At 50.0% G+C, this 13,187-nt stretch overlaps 1 long non-coding RNA gene across 1 annotated transcript; it reads left to right on the top strand.

Moving 5' to 3' along the window:
• The first annotated feature begins 2,974 nt into the window (after nt 1-2,974).
• LOC149353813 (uncharacterized) lies at nt 2,975-12,941 on the top strand. The gene is made up of 2 exons (XR_016289602.1): nt 2,975-3,069; nt 11,743-12,941. It is a non-coding gene; the product is annotated as an uncharacterized LOC149353813 (long non-coding RNA).
• Nucleotides 12,942-13,187: the final 246 nt, after the last annotated feature.

Below are 13,187 nucleotides of genomic sequence, written 5' to 3'. Positions count from 1 at the left end.
CGCGATAGCTCTAAGACTGGCCCGCACTGCAGCCAAACTCGAAACTGGTGCCGTGCGACGCTGTCCGATTCATTTAAGCTTACATGTCAAACAGTTGTAAACGTCGTCTTAGCACGCATGAAAAGAAAAAAAAATCTCGTCCATTCCTTCCAAATTCGTTTTTATTGAGGGAATCTAGGCCTGTCTTCGTGTCGGCCTCAGAGTCTTAACCGATACGGATGAAAGAACGGCTGATACGACCGCAAAGGCAAGCATAGTTGCAACGCTTAAGCCCCAACGTGTTGACTCAGTGGTTCCAACGCTCGGCTGCTTAGCACGAGATCGAATTCCGGCCTCGGCGGCCGCGTTTCCATGGCGGTGCAATGCAAGAGCCGTCCCTGTGCTGAGCAGTGAGTGCGACGTCAGTGCACGGCACAGAACCCCAGGTGCTCCACATTAATCCGGAGCCCTCCACTACGGCGTCCGTCATAGCACATGCGCAGCTTCGTGACGCGAAACCCCAGACATCACACCGCAACGCTTAGCGCCTCTGCGGACTGCTGCGATCCGTGCTTCGCGTCTCCGCGTTCTACACACTTACTTCAGAAACGGTATAGTTCCGATGGCGGTTCCATGCCTTTCGTGTTTTAGCGTGTTGTCGCACACGTCAACTACGGTCCCCCAACGCATAATACTTTTCTCTGGCATACAGTGAAAACAAATCAGCGCGCGGAACGCATTCGTACGGCTAAACGCGTCTCGGCCAGCTCAAGCTCAAGCAGCGCGGCGAAAAGGGCAAGGGGTCTGTGTTTGAACCGTTAGTTGGTTTTGTGCTGTTTTTTTTTTTTTGTACCGCAAGCTTGCAGCGCAGAGGAAAGGAGAAAACCTTCTCCTTCCCGCATCTCCCCCTCTTTCACTCCGCCTTCGCTTCGTCAATGTCTCGTGACACCTTTCGGCCAATCTGGAGCCAACGGGCACAGTTTGAAATTTAACCCATTTGGAAACGGCTGATACTAGAAGCAGTGTGTGCGTCTAAGGGGCGGCCGTGTGTGTGTGCCGTACCTCTCCTCCGGTTGCGTTGTGATGTGCGCTCCGCTGTTGGCGATGCAGCAACCAATGACCCACTAACTTTGCTTCGCGACGAAGATTATTGTTCATCGTCCGGCGGTTACCCTGACGCTTCTTGATTGTGCTCTTGGTGTGTGTTGCTCGCGAGGAAATTTCGTTTCGATTTCTAACTTGCGTGAGGTGCGCGGGCAGCGAATTCTGCTACCGAAGTACGCAGCACTGTTGGAATAGCGTGAAGTTTGCAGACATTTGTAAGTAGGGGAGGTACGTACAAGGAGTGTGACTTTTTCCTTCGAATGTTTGTTTAGTAGTCTTGAGTTATTACGGAAAGCTCCTCATTATGTTACCACGTACTCAAGAACTTGCCACCATTTCTTCTAGCTTGTACTTAGCTTTTATCACGCGTAGCTTTCACCGAAGAATAAGAGGATAACTTGCAGAAGAAGACTGAGTGAGCGATGATCGGCGCGGAAGCTACGGTAGTTGTCCTAAATTAATTATTGCGTGAAATTTATCTGCGAATGTCTGAGCGTGAGCGATGCGATGATCCCTCGAATGTTGCAAATCGAGGAACGGAATGGGAGGAAAAGCCCCACGAACCAAATGGCTACTGTTTGATGTAGGCTGCGAGCTTCTTTAGCCATCTCATTAGATAGGCGCTGCCACCCTAGCCGAAATCCATCTACGTCTGCATTTCACGTACCGCATAGGCTAGCCGCAAAGTACGAACGCTGTGTAGTACCTTCAACTGGATGAATAGACAGTGTCCAGGCCTGTGCTTATGACTAAGCTCAACGAACCACGGCGATGCGAGGCCGTGTATGCTTGCTGTTTGCAACCTCCGTTGGAACCGGAAGCCCTGAGAGCACGTCCGATGCGGCTAGGACCTCAGAATGTCGCACCTGGGGCATTTCGCTCAGTGTTTAGCAATTATCGAAACAAAGCTTATTTCAGGCCAGTGTTCCTGAACAAGCAGAGCAAGCAACTCCACCGTTGCAGTGGCGCGGAGTGGGGCCACTAGCGCTCCTGTCGTTTGCGTTTCCATAAACCAGCTGTTCACTGCAATCGTAAGTTGCGTCCCACGCGTATTGGAATAAATTTTGCTGAAAAGCTGCGCGCATAACTGCTGCTTCATTGGTCGACTCCGAGTAGATTTGGTGCCTTGACGTTGTTGGCTGTATATCTGACGTGACACACGAAGAAATAAATAAATACATAAATAATATATTTAGTTAATTAATTAAAAAAATAATCTATCACTCAAATAGTCTATCACTCAAACAATCCCATTTATCGCACCGTCTCAACGATGTAGCGGCTTGCGAATTAAATTTCGTACTTTAACATTGTCTGCTAAGATGTGCTGCCCTGTGTTTAATAAAGCAGACTGGGAAGTTAATATTTAGAAACTTTTGTTACATTGCATTGTTACGGCCCGGGCCTTCAAATTTTACTCCTGCTCGGCGATGTGAGCGGAACCACATTTGTTTGTGCTAAATATCGGTTCTGGTGTGTTTTTATTTACAGAAAAATAGCATAGGCCTTGTTTACCACAGTTTTCGTAGCGTTGGGCATCTTGAGAATTTAAACAAGCGCGCTCAGGGTGAAAGGGAGGAAGATGACGGGAAAGCGTCAAATCCAATCTCCATGATTACATAATTGCAACTGGTAGGTTGATTTGCTAACTCCTTTAAAAGTCTCGGAGGTTTTTTTTGTTTTTTGTTTTTAATTATAATTCTGGCCAAAATGTTCTTTGTTATTTCACTTCAAATATTCTTCTGTCGTTTTTCATGAATACATTTTTCAAAATTCACGTTTAATCCTATGAAAATTTTCTAATGTATACCACTACACCTTGGCCAATCCCCCCACGTGGGTATGTGCCATTATAAAGAGGTGAAGAAGAAGAAGAAATCCAATCCAATCCCTTAATGAACGTACGGTGTGATCGCAGCGAATTTGGCGGGTCCTCACGTGCAGGCTGTTGAATTCTTTTGAAGAAACTGTCGTTCTTTGAATCAGGTGAGTGACTGCGCTCTGTCGATAGCAATGAAAAGAAATAATGGTCGTCGCGTCTGCAGCTCTGGTTACCTAGCTTGCAGTGTCGGTACAGCATGGTACAGCCTGTCGTGACCACGGCGTAGTGACGAGGACATGATCAGTCTAGGCCTAACGTGCTCAGAGTAAAGTGCCCTAGAGCAGTTTATTTTTGCAAGATGACTCAACATATACATGCACTTATCACCTGTGAATTTGATTCCTTTATTGTGCGGTGCCATTTTTGTTGGAGTGTAAGTAACCGTCGCACCAGGTAAAGTTGTTTGCAATAGCGCCGGGACCAGCAGTGGTAGCCATTGCTGATGGTGAATTCCAATGGCAGATCGGGATCAAGTTTTTCTGCTCGGTTTGGATCAGTCGTATTCCAATGGTAAAATGGGAGCGCGAGTTGTATGTTCCAATGGCAGATCGGGATCAGGCGTAAATCCCGGATCGCTCCGTGGAGCAGCGATTCTTGATCTGCCGAAATCGGCGGATTTGACCGGAACCTCGCGTGACGTTTTCTTTTCCGCCGCGTCTACTTCCTGTCGCGACCGGCAGCAGCCGCTTCGTTCCTGTCGTCGCTACGTGGTGAGCCGGGCGAGCCGGGACAGACGGGTACTTTCCAGTCAACAGTGGACGGCAATGATCTTGTTTCGAGCCGTGCGGCACTAATTTTGCTTCATGGAAGTGACAGTCCCGACTCGGGCACTGAAAGCTCAGAGCCCAGCAGTGAAGATTCGTCTGAACCGGACAGCGAGTGTGAAGCTGCCGGCCTGTATATGCCTGCCGCCGGCGTCAGAAAAATGCGCTAATATTCTTTGTTCACGTTCATAACAAGCCCTGGAGTAGAGGAATGTAAAAAATGAATCATTTTTGAGGATCGTTGGCCAATACCGAGTTGCTGGTAGAAGTGATAACTGCGATACAAGCAAATTTCTTCCTGATGCCCAGTGCGGCTGGCCTGCTGTCTGCTAGCTCCGCTGTTGGAGGCGTCGCAGAAATCGATCATGTCTTTATTTTATTATGAGACGAGGAACACAGTAAAACGGTGACGCGAGTAGCACCTTTACTACAGCGCTGGCCAATTCCGAAGCGCCCTCAGCTGCGGCATCGATGAAAAACAGTTAGGCTTAGCGACGACTACGGCAGCCAGGGAGAAACGTTGGCCGGGGGCACGGTGTAAGCCGGGGGGCAGCGCAGTTCGTCGCTCGGCGTGTCCGCGGGCGGCGTCGTTGCCGAAAGCTCGACTGTCTCGCTGATTGGTTCAGCGGCTTGCGTCTTGCAGTCGCAAGGCTGGAAAATCGAGCAGCGAGCAACTTGCCTGCGCGTCGTCCGCCACTTCTTTCGTGAACGGTAGGGACAGGCTCACCGGCTCTCCGAAGACCGCGGCCGCATACTCGCGTGTTCACGGAGAGTGGACCATCCTGTACATACGCTTTGGTTTTGGTTTTACATTACGGCCTTCGTACTACTTCCTTTTTGTTTCGCCGAGACGGCGTCTGTCAACGCGGAGATCGCGCCTCGCGCAACTCCTGTCGCACTCGAACACGAAGCTAGCAGGGCGTCCGCTCTGGCGGCGCGCCTAGTTTCCGCGGTCGCCGCTGCGGCGCTGGCGTCGCGCTCCCGAGGGATCACTGGCATTCCAATCGCAAACTGGGAGGTGGCAAATCTACGCGCTCCGACGCGCTCCGTACGCGATCCGACGGAGCGGTCTCGATCTGCCATTGGAATTCAGCATGACATAGCCACTAACGGTGGCCATAATGCAATCTCTCGGACTAGCATGGGAATCTGCACGATCTGTGCACCGTTGGAAATTGCGTGCAACGTTGGGTGTAGCAGTTTGCAGTCCGGTTTCTTTTACACTGCGTTTTGGGCGAGTACTTGCCCTGTAAATGCGAATTAATCGGAAGTACGTCTCGTAAACGGCGCTGCCGGGCCAAGGAAGGATGGTTGCGTAACAGGTGTCCCAGAAGCGCCATCTCTCGCCATTGGGAAATTTGGAGCAGCCATCATGTTTTGTCCTCGCGTCAAATATTTGCGTCAATTTGCCGTCGAGAGATGGCGCTAGAAATACAGTTGCATTTTTTTTTTGGACAGGCCTATTGCATACGATTTGCGCATTTCTCAGAACATCGGGCGAGTTCCCCATCCAGTCGTAATATAAACCAAAACGGCTGACCGCCAAATGTCACACAGGTGCCAAAGTTAGTCGTAAACAAGCGAATGATTTAGCCGATGGAAGCTTTCTTCTGTTCTTCGCGTGTCAGAAGCTGTCTCCTGTTGTGTGGTGTTCCGTCGACCTCATCGCAGATGCACCGGTTTTTCCGAGCCACGGTTGCGTATTCGCTGGGTGTCATTTATTTTCAGTCGCGGACTACTTGCGGCACTGCTGTCCCGCGCTCGATTCTCTCGCGTAGCCCAAACGTATTTCCTGCTCCGTCTGAATCTGCCGGAAACACGTCGCATTTTCGCCCCTGGCAGTTAGCTGACCATTCGCACTGCGGGGGGCTTTGTGTTCTAGTAGCTAACGGTCGCCTGCCTTCGAAAGGAAACTGATGCTCCTCACGCCTGCCTGTACAGAGTTTCACTCCGTGTAATTCTGCGTGCTTTTCGTCTCCATCTCGGCACATGTCAGGCATTTAGCGTCCACACGAGCTCTGTTACTGCTCGTTGAGTCATTTCCTTGACCTTTCATCGGCCACGTTTTTGCATCTTCGGTTTATTTCCTTGAAATCCATCACATGCGGTCGCGTTCAGAGCCCAGCCTAGAGCGTTTGCTCGCGCTGTCGAGTAGGTATTGATACTGGTGAACAGCGCAAAAAAGGCAGGACAACAACAAGACAAGCGCTGACTATCAACTGGGTTTATTGAAGGACGGAAGGGTATACAAAAACATAACAAAAAGAAGTAAGAAGATAGTGTGAAAAGGGCCGTGAAAAGGGCGCTGTTCACCAGTATGAATGCATACCAACTCGCCCAGATCTCAGCCTTACTAAGAGTAGGTGTTTATCGGTCGGTTGGAAATTATGTATATTTTTTTAATTTTCCTGCCTTTGCTATTGGCTTAAGTGACGACCTGCTTTTGGCGTTAGCCAATGGCGGACACGAAACGCGGGGCGTGGCGTTAGTGCATTAGCGAAAGGCGGGAAATTCAAAAATGGCATGGAATTTGTTGCAGAATCGTTACAGTATACCGGCCCAGTTTGCGCTTGTTAAGCCCGACCCACATGGAGCGGTTTTCTCGCGGAAAACCTGCGTACGGCCGCCCGGCGGCGGCCGCTTGGCCGCCGGCGGCCGTTCGCCGCCGACCAAGCAGTGCTAGATACGTTCGCCCGGCGGTCAGCCGCTCACCGGAAGCGGCGAATGCGAGCTGTCAGCGCGGACCAATGAGGGCGCTCTCTTCCCGCATCTAGCTTCCGCCCGCGCGCGGCGACAAACATGGCGGCGCCTTTCGAAGCCGGACCCCTCGCTTTGGACTGAATTCTCGTTGTTGCTGCCTTTTTCACTGCGTTCACTGGCCGTAAATGGAGCACCGGTCTTTCGCTTCGTCTCGCCTTGCCTATAATAAAACTTATAAGTGATAAATTTGCCTTATTTTTTTATTTAGAGTGACGATTCTCCCACTTCTAGGCTTAAAAGGAGAGCCGGTTAGTTTACAATAATGGTTCCTGTCCCGAGAACCAGATGGCGCTACTATAGGCTGAGCCTATTTTTGCGTCTCTGCTAGCAGCAGCTGCCGGTGGCTCGGCGCGCAGGGTGAACCGAGTGGGGGTGGAGAGGAGAGGGGAGATAGCATACGCTGAACTAAAAAGTGAGAATGCGCCCTCCAATAAACAATGGCTTTAGAGTAAGCTTACAAATCTTTTTTTTGTTTGTTTTTGTCGGCAGCGGTTTGGCGGCAGCCGCCCGTTTTCCGCCTCTTGTGGTGCGGCACAGCGGCGGTGCGTCCGCGTTCCGCCGCGCCGCTCAAAATCCGCAGCGCAAGTTCGCTCCATGTGGGTCGCCCTTTAGGCACTTCTACGACGGCTTCGTGGTTTTATCTATGCCGCTATGAGATACGTTGGGCCTATCAGAGTTACGCTCGGCGGTTGCCCTGGACCCGCGGCGATCAAGATAAGCAAGTGTTTCAATATATGTTTTTTTTTGCGTTACGTGAGAAGAAACTCGCTATATCGGTGCTTTAAAAACATGAAATTTGGAATTAAGATGTACAACCTTGAGCTGGCCGCCTTACGCGCGAGGTTTTGTGGAACTGTTTACTCGATTTTATTCTGCACGCTGTGTTGAGTGGCACGCAGAAAGATTCCAGAAAGGAAAGCCGTTCGCTGTGCATGCCAGACGAGATCAGGTGGCTACATATCATCGATGCTTTGTAGAGAAGCTGAACCTCCGCACTGCGTTGTTCTCGACTTATGCCGGAAGTGCGTTAGTTCACTTCGCTCTCTCGTGCTTTGGTGACTTTATTTTTTCCCTAATCCACGTTGTTTTTGTAAGTTGTCAAACATTTTCTATCATCGTTCAAAAAAAAAAGTGACGGTTTATTTAGAGGAGTCAGGGAAAATGCGGGTTAAGTCCGTTCGCACTTCGGTTTCGTTTCGAGGCCCGGTCTAAGAGGCCAGTGCGATAGAGGTGTGTTGTTGATCCATTGCTCACGGATAAAGTCGATGAAGACGGCGACATTTCAAAGCACAGAGAGTGGGGGACTGGCAGCTAAACACGCGGGATGTCCGGTTGCGGCGACGACGTAGTGGTCCGATGCAGTGCCCAGCGAAGCTGATCTGCTCGCGCCGCCGCGGGTTCGAAACCCACTCGCGGCCATAGAGTGTTGTGCACAGCTGGCCATGAAGACTGCTGGCAGGTCGTCTACCTGCCAGTGACTTGGGACAAGTGTAGGCGGAGCCTGAGGTGGGGTGTTTTCGTGCTAGCGCCCTAAAAAAGTCTTTAATTGTGACTGTGTGTACAACACCCATCCACATGACGATTCAAAATCGTAAATTGTGAGGTTTCATGTTCCGAAGCGACACATGGGCTGTGAGGTATGCCGTAGTGAAAGGCTTCGGATTTTATTTTCACCACCTGGGAGTCTTCAAAGTGAATCACATTACACAGCACTCGAGCGTTTTTGTATTCCACCTGCATCTAATTACCGCCAGTACGGCCGGTATCGAACCCGCGGCCATAGTATTAACAGCCGAACCATTTTTTTTAAGACAGTCATGACGAGTGTATCGTTGGTAACGGACTGAAATTGGTCTTGACGCAGCCGGCGCACTACTAACAAGTTTTCTCACTTACTGCGGCATTATATATGCCTCAAAAAAATTCAGGGGGGCACTTTGTTGACCGTAAGTGCGGTGACGCGAAAGCCTTAAGCGCGGTATTGCTGCTTGTGTCACTGCTGTGTGTGGTTAAGATGTTAAGCTTCGCATCTAAGAGAGCAACGCGACAGCGTCTTGTAACGCTGCCAGGGAGTCCACAGAACGCCATCGCCCGTTCGGCTCTACGACTTGGTCGCCGGTAAATTGCTTTTTGAGGAAAGGAAATGTATCTGTCTCGCAGATCTCGGTGGACACCTGTACCTCGCCCTAAGGGAAGGGAGGAAGATGGGAGTGAACGAAAACACCGTATTCACAGACGCGCCTATGTCCATTCCGAACCACCGAGCTGGCATTGCGGAGTGGTTAGCGTGCTCGTCTCGCACTCCGGAGACCCTGGTTCAATTCCCTAACTCGACCAATTTCCTATTCGGTTTTATTTATCTTTCTGGTCTGACCAGAAAGGTTAATTAAGCTAATTGGTTAATTAACTAATTAACTAAACTCAGTGCCACTTACTTGGAGCATCACTATATCATCCCTTTAATTGGTTGCATGGTTAATAACCAAAGTGTGACATTTCTGTCGACAACTACTGCTTACAACGATGAGGCATTAAAGGCATCCGCCTTAGTAAAGCGAGTCCATAGCCTCCCAACAAAAAAAAAAAACAAAGAGCGGATTGCACGATCATTGGTACTGACCTCTGTTCTAAGCGCGGTCCTGTATGCAAGAGTGCCGCCTTTGTGGCTGGTAATGGGGTGAGAGGTGGCACCTGCAGCAAAAGGCATCCTTACCGGTCTACACTGCACGCACAAAAGTGATACTAGACTTCGCAAGCAGCTGGTTGCATTCATCCTATCAATATCGTGGGGCTTTTATATCCCAATTTGCGGAATGTGGATATGGACGTTCATCTCTCTGCCTCTGTCTGCTACTCTTTCTCCCTGTGTTCCTCGCTGTCTCTCTCTTTCTGTCACTTATTCTTATCTCTTATTGTGCTTGGCTGCCTCAATATCGCTTTGTTTCTCCCTGTCTGCCTCTCTGTGTGTCTCTTCTCTGTCTGGCACTAATGTGTACAGTCGATGAGAAAATAAAGTCAACCACACCAGCGAGTGCGAGAAACACCGTGGTGACGTCTGTTGGCCCATTGGCCTGGCATCATGACTTCTGTTTGGGCATATGTACGCCACTTCTAGGTCTCGTCCTTCCGCAGTCGTCCTCTTCTGTTGGCCGCGGAACTGCCGCAGCCCCGCAGTCCCCAAAGAAACGCCCGCACAGCGGCGCGCCAGTCGGCGCAAAATGGCCGCGCCCAGGAGAGGCTCAAAATTCTGGTCTATACTCTCTGCTCAAACTGAGTGACACCAGATGACGCCGCAGTAGCCTTCACGGTTGCTGCGCCAGCTCACTGCCAGCGCTTACACTGCGCGAAAATAATCCTGCACGCTTCGCTCTCTCGGTAGCTGACGGCCGCGTTTTCAAGGGCACGGACCGCATTCATTTTCTGCACAGCGCAAAACCTTCCCATGCTTTCTGTTGACGATGTGTGCGCGGGCTCCTCTTCTAGGCTGAGAATTCTCTGTAAAAAAAGTCGCACCTCACTCAGGTTCTTTCCACGGTCTCCCGTTGATATTCGCCACGCATTCACGTGTGATACTAGGCTTTCAAACAGTACGATTTTGTTGGCTATGGTCGATTTCTAGTAACTCATGTTTGATTCCGTTCCATGCTATGAAGATATTACTTTGGGTGTAACGAACAAAATCTGTGAAGAAAACGCACTTGTTGGGAACTGTGCCGGAGTATCGATAAACAAGTCATTAGCAAGAGGCTGCGCTGTGGGACATAATTATTTTGTAATGAATTTGCCCTCTGTGGCGACAATTCGACCCGCCCACTCCGTCACTGAATCCCACCGTTGTCATACGGCGTCTGTAATACCCGTGCCACACGGACAGATTTAATGCCATTAAGTGCTTACTGCCTTAAGTTTTAATGGCATTCGTGCGGTGCCACACGCATAAATTTAATGGCATTAGCCTTACTGCCATTCGCGACCTACTGAGTTCGCCACAACTCATTCGCCTGTGCAATGTGTACTCTCGTTCCCATTCCACACGCAGAAAAGCATGCAGCTTTGTCAGTTACAACTGCCTAGCCCACTATAAAATGGTTAATTCCTAACTTTCAGCCAGATGAGGCACCTAAACCGCATTTTCGATGCGAAGAGCGCCATTTTAACCAGCCTTATTGACTGGTACTCTCGACTTATGTGCTGACATGCGAGTTTATGGCTACTTTTTCGACTTGTAAAGCAGGAACAGCCGTATTTTCTGGACAATCGTTTCTACATTACATTTGAACATCATTCCCGATATATTCTGCTCATTAGGAATGTTTATATTAAGATGAAACTTTTGACTACCTTGCAAGCGTTATCGTCATCGTCACTTTCGATAATGGCATTAAAAGTGGACGTGTAGCACCAACTCCGAAAATAATGGCATTAACAAACTTAAGGCCTTAAGCATTTACTGCCATTTCTTGTGCGCGTGTGGCACGGGTATAAGTGCTTGAATGCTGCAACGCCCCACGAGAGTCGGGCGGTCGAACGCGTTTTCAGGACGCCCTGGAATGTCAGTTCATTTCTCGTCTATCCTGTGGACACCCCGCAATGGCTGAGGCGTTCTGCTACGTAGCAGAAAGAGAGTGAATGTGGCCGGCGCCTTTGACGCGATGGTCGTTACCTACCGGTAGTGCGGCGGGCGGACCGCGATAAGACGCACTCGGCGATTAATTCTAGCAACGCTCCAGCAAATTTACCCGACGCATATTTTTGCTTCTCGCACTATGATGGCGTAGTGCTACGTTTAAGGTCCCAAAGTTGGTGTTTTTTTTCTACGTGCGGTGACATCGCAAAGGTGACGGAGGTGTTAGCATTTCGCCTGCGTCGAAAGGAGGCTGAGATTCGCTCTGGTGACCTAAATTCGTTCTCGCAGACTAATTCCATGGCCAGTGCGCCACCGCGGCTTGTGACTCACTGTGCTCAAGCAGCCTGCTGAGTGGATGCGAATTATTTTGGAACGGTGACAGCACGAAAGGACGCACTTGGGAATAGTCCACGGCACTAAGCAACTCGGCCGCCTATGGTGGCACCGTGCTTTCTCGAAAGGGCGTGGCCAATTTTGTATACTCATCTGTACATATCTTCCTTACCGTCGCCATGTCGAAAGACCCATAATCCGCTGATATACATATCGATATGCGTGCGTTTGTATTGTCTGTGTGGAAAAAGCTGTAGCTTTGTCTCACACCGGTGTCTTCACTTTTCTCACAGGTCTGGCACTTTTCTCACAGTCTGGCATAGAGACCAAGGGTTCCTCTAGTGAGATGACTGCAACTAGGAAGACCTGTGTTGATAATGAGACTGCAGTTCCCCCTGACATAGGTATGGCAGCTTCTGATGATCAAGTAACGGAGACGAGGTCGACCCCATCTACTAGCACGGCCGCAGTAGGATTTGGCGAAGAAACGGGTGCACGTCCGAAAGGGCGGCAGTGGAGACGGTCCAGGCCGAGGGACCAGAGTGGCAGAAATACAAAGAGTGCATGCGGAAAAAGCAGCAGCGACTGTGAGGCGGAGAAGCCATCGCGCGGGCTAATTAAGGGAAGTTCCGTTGGCTCACGCTTAGCCTCGTTTTTTAGCAGCAACAGCAACAGTCTGAAAATACAGAGAAGCTCCTCGAAGGACGAGGTGCCGAGTCTACAGACTGTCTTCCCACCAAGGATGATCCCACAGGGGCAGGTGGAAAATGAGGAAACGATGGCTAACGTTTCGATCACTCGGCAAGCTGTTTATGATTTCAGGGAGAAGTTGTTGATGCTGCCACCAGACCACATGACGGAGGTGCAGAATTTGAGGAGGGGAATTCTTCAGCTACAGGTACAACAGCAGGACCTTCGTCAAGGCATCCGCAGGCGAGACCAGATCCTCAGGGTGGTTGGCCTGCAGCCGAATGGAGAACCTTTAGGCCCAGTCACTCGGAACTTGGGCGAACCGCCGCGCGCCACACTGCTGATGCCTGAGCCGGATCAGCAGCAGAAGACATCACCTCAGGACAGCTCGCAAGGTGAAGAGCAAGAGAAATACCTGAAGAACACGCCGGAGGATAGGCTGAGGCACATGGAGCAGGAAAACGCTGAGCTCAAGAGGAAAATGCTTCGTCTCTCAAAGCTCCTGTTAGCATACAGAAAAATACAACAAAAAAAGGAAAAGGAAGAAAGGCAGGAAAAGGATAAGAAGTGATAAATGCCAGCGTTCAACGCACAGAGCAAAGTCGTTTATTTTAATCTTCTGGTTATGAACTGTGCCTTAAAGTGATTTCCCTAAAAGCGCACGCAGAAATGATTACCGAGATGATTTGCTCTTGTGCTTCGTATATGTCTGTTCTTTTTATTTTTGTCCACTTTCCATAAAGAAGCATTGCGGTAGGCATTCTCAGAATCCCTATTGCGTGCAATAAATGGTTTCCTGGTGCCTGTGTCCTTTTCTGTCGTGCAGCCGGCCATCTTCATTGCCCAGAAGCCATTTGTGGGCTGGTCAAGCAGTGATTTTACACAGTATGCTGGATAGATTGCGTGATCACCTTGATTTTTTTGGTGCCACCTAACGCACCTTCCTCGTTACCTTGTCATCCACGCTATAACGTGAGTGGACTTTTACCTCTGATTCGAGGCCGTCCCTCCACACTTCTGCCTTCAAGGAAGTGAGGGACACCTCGCC

Source organism: Amblyomma mixtum, chromosome 3 (genome assembly GCF_055824585.1).
Source record: "Amblyomma mixtum isolate Tamu chromosome 3, ASM5582458v1, whole genome shotgun sequence".
NCBI lineage: Eukaryota > Metazoa > Arthropoda > Arachnida > Ixodida > Ixodidae > Amblyomma > Amblyomma mixtum.
This window is presented reverse-complemented; position numbering and strand designations above follow the sequence as displayed.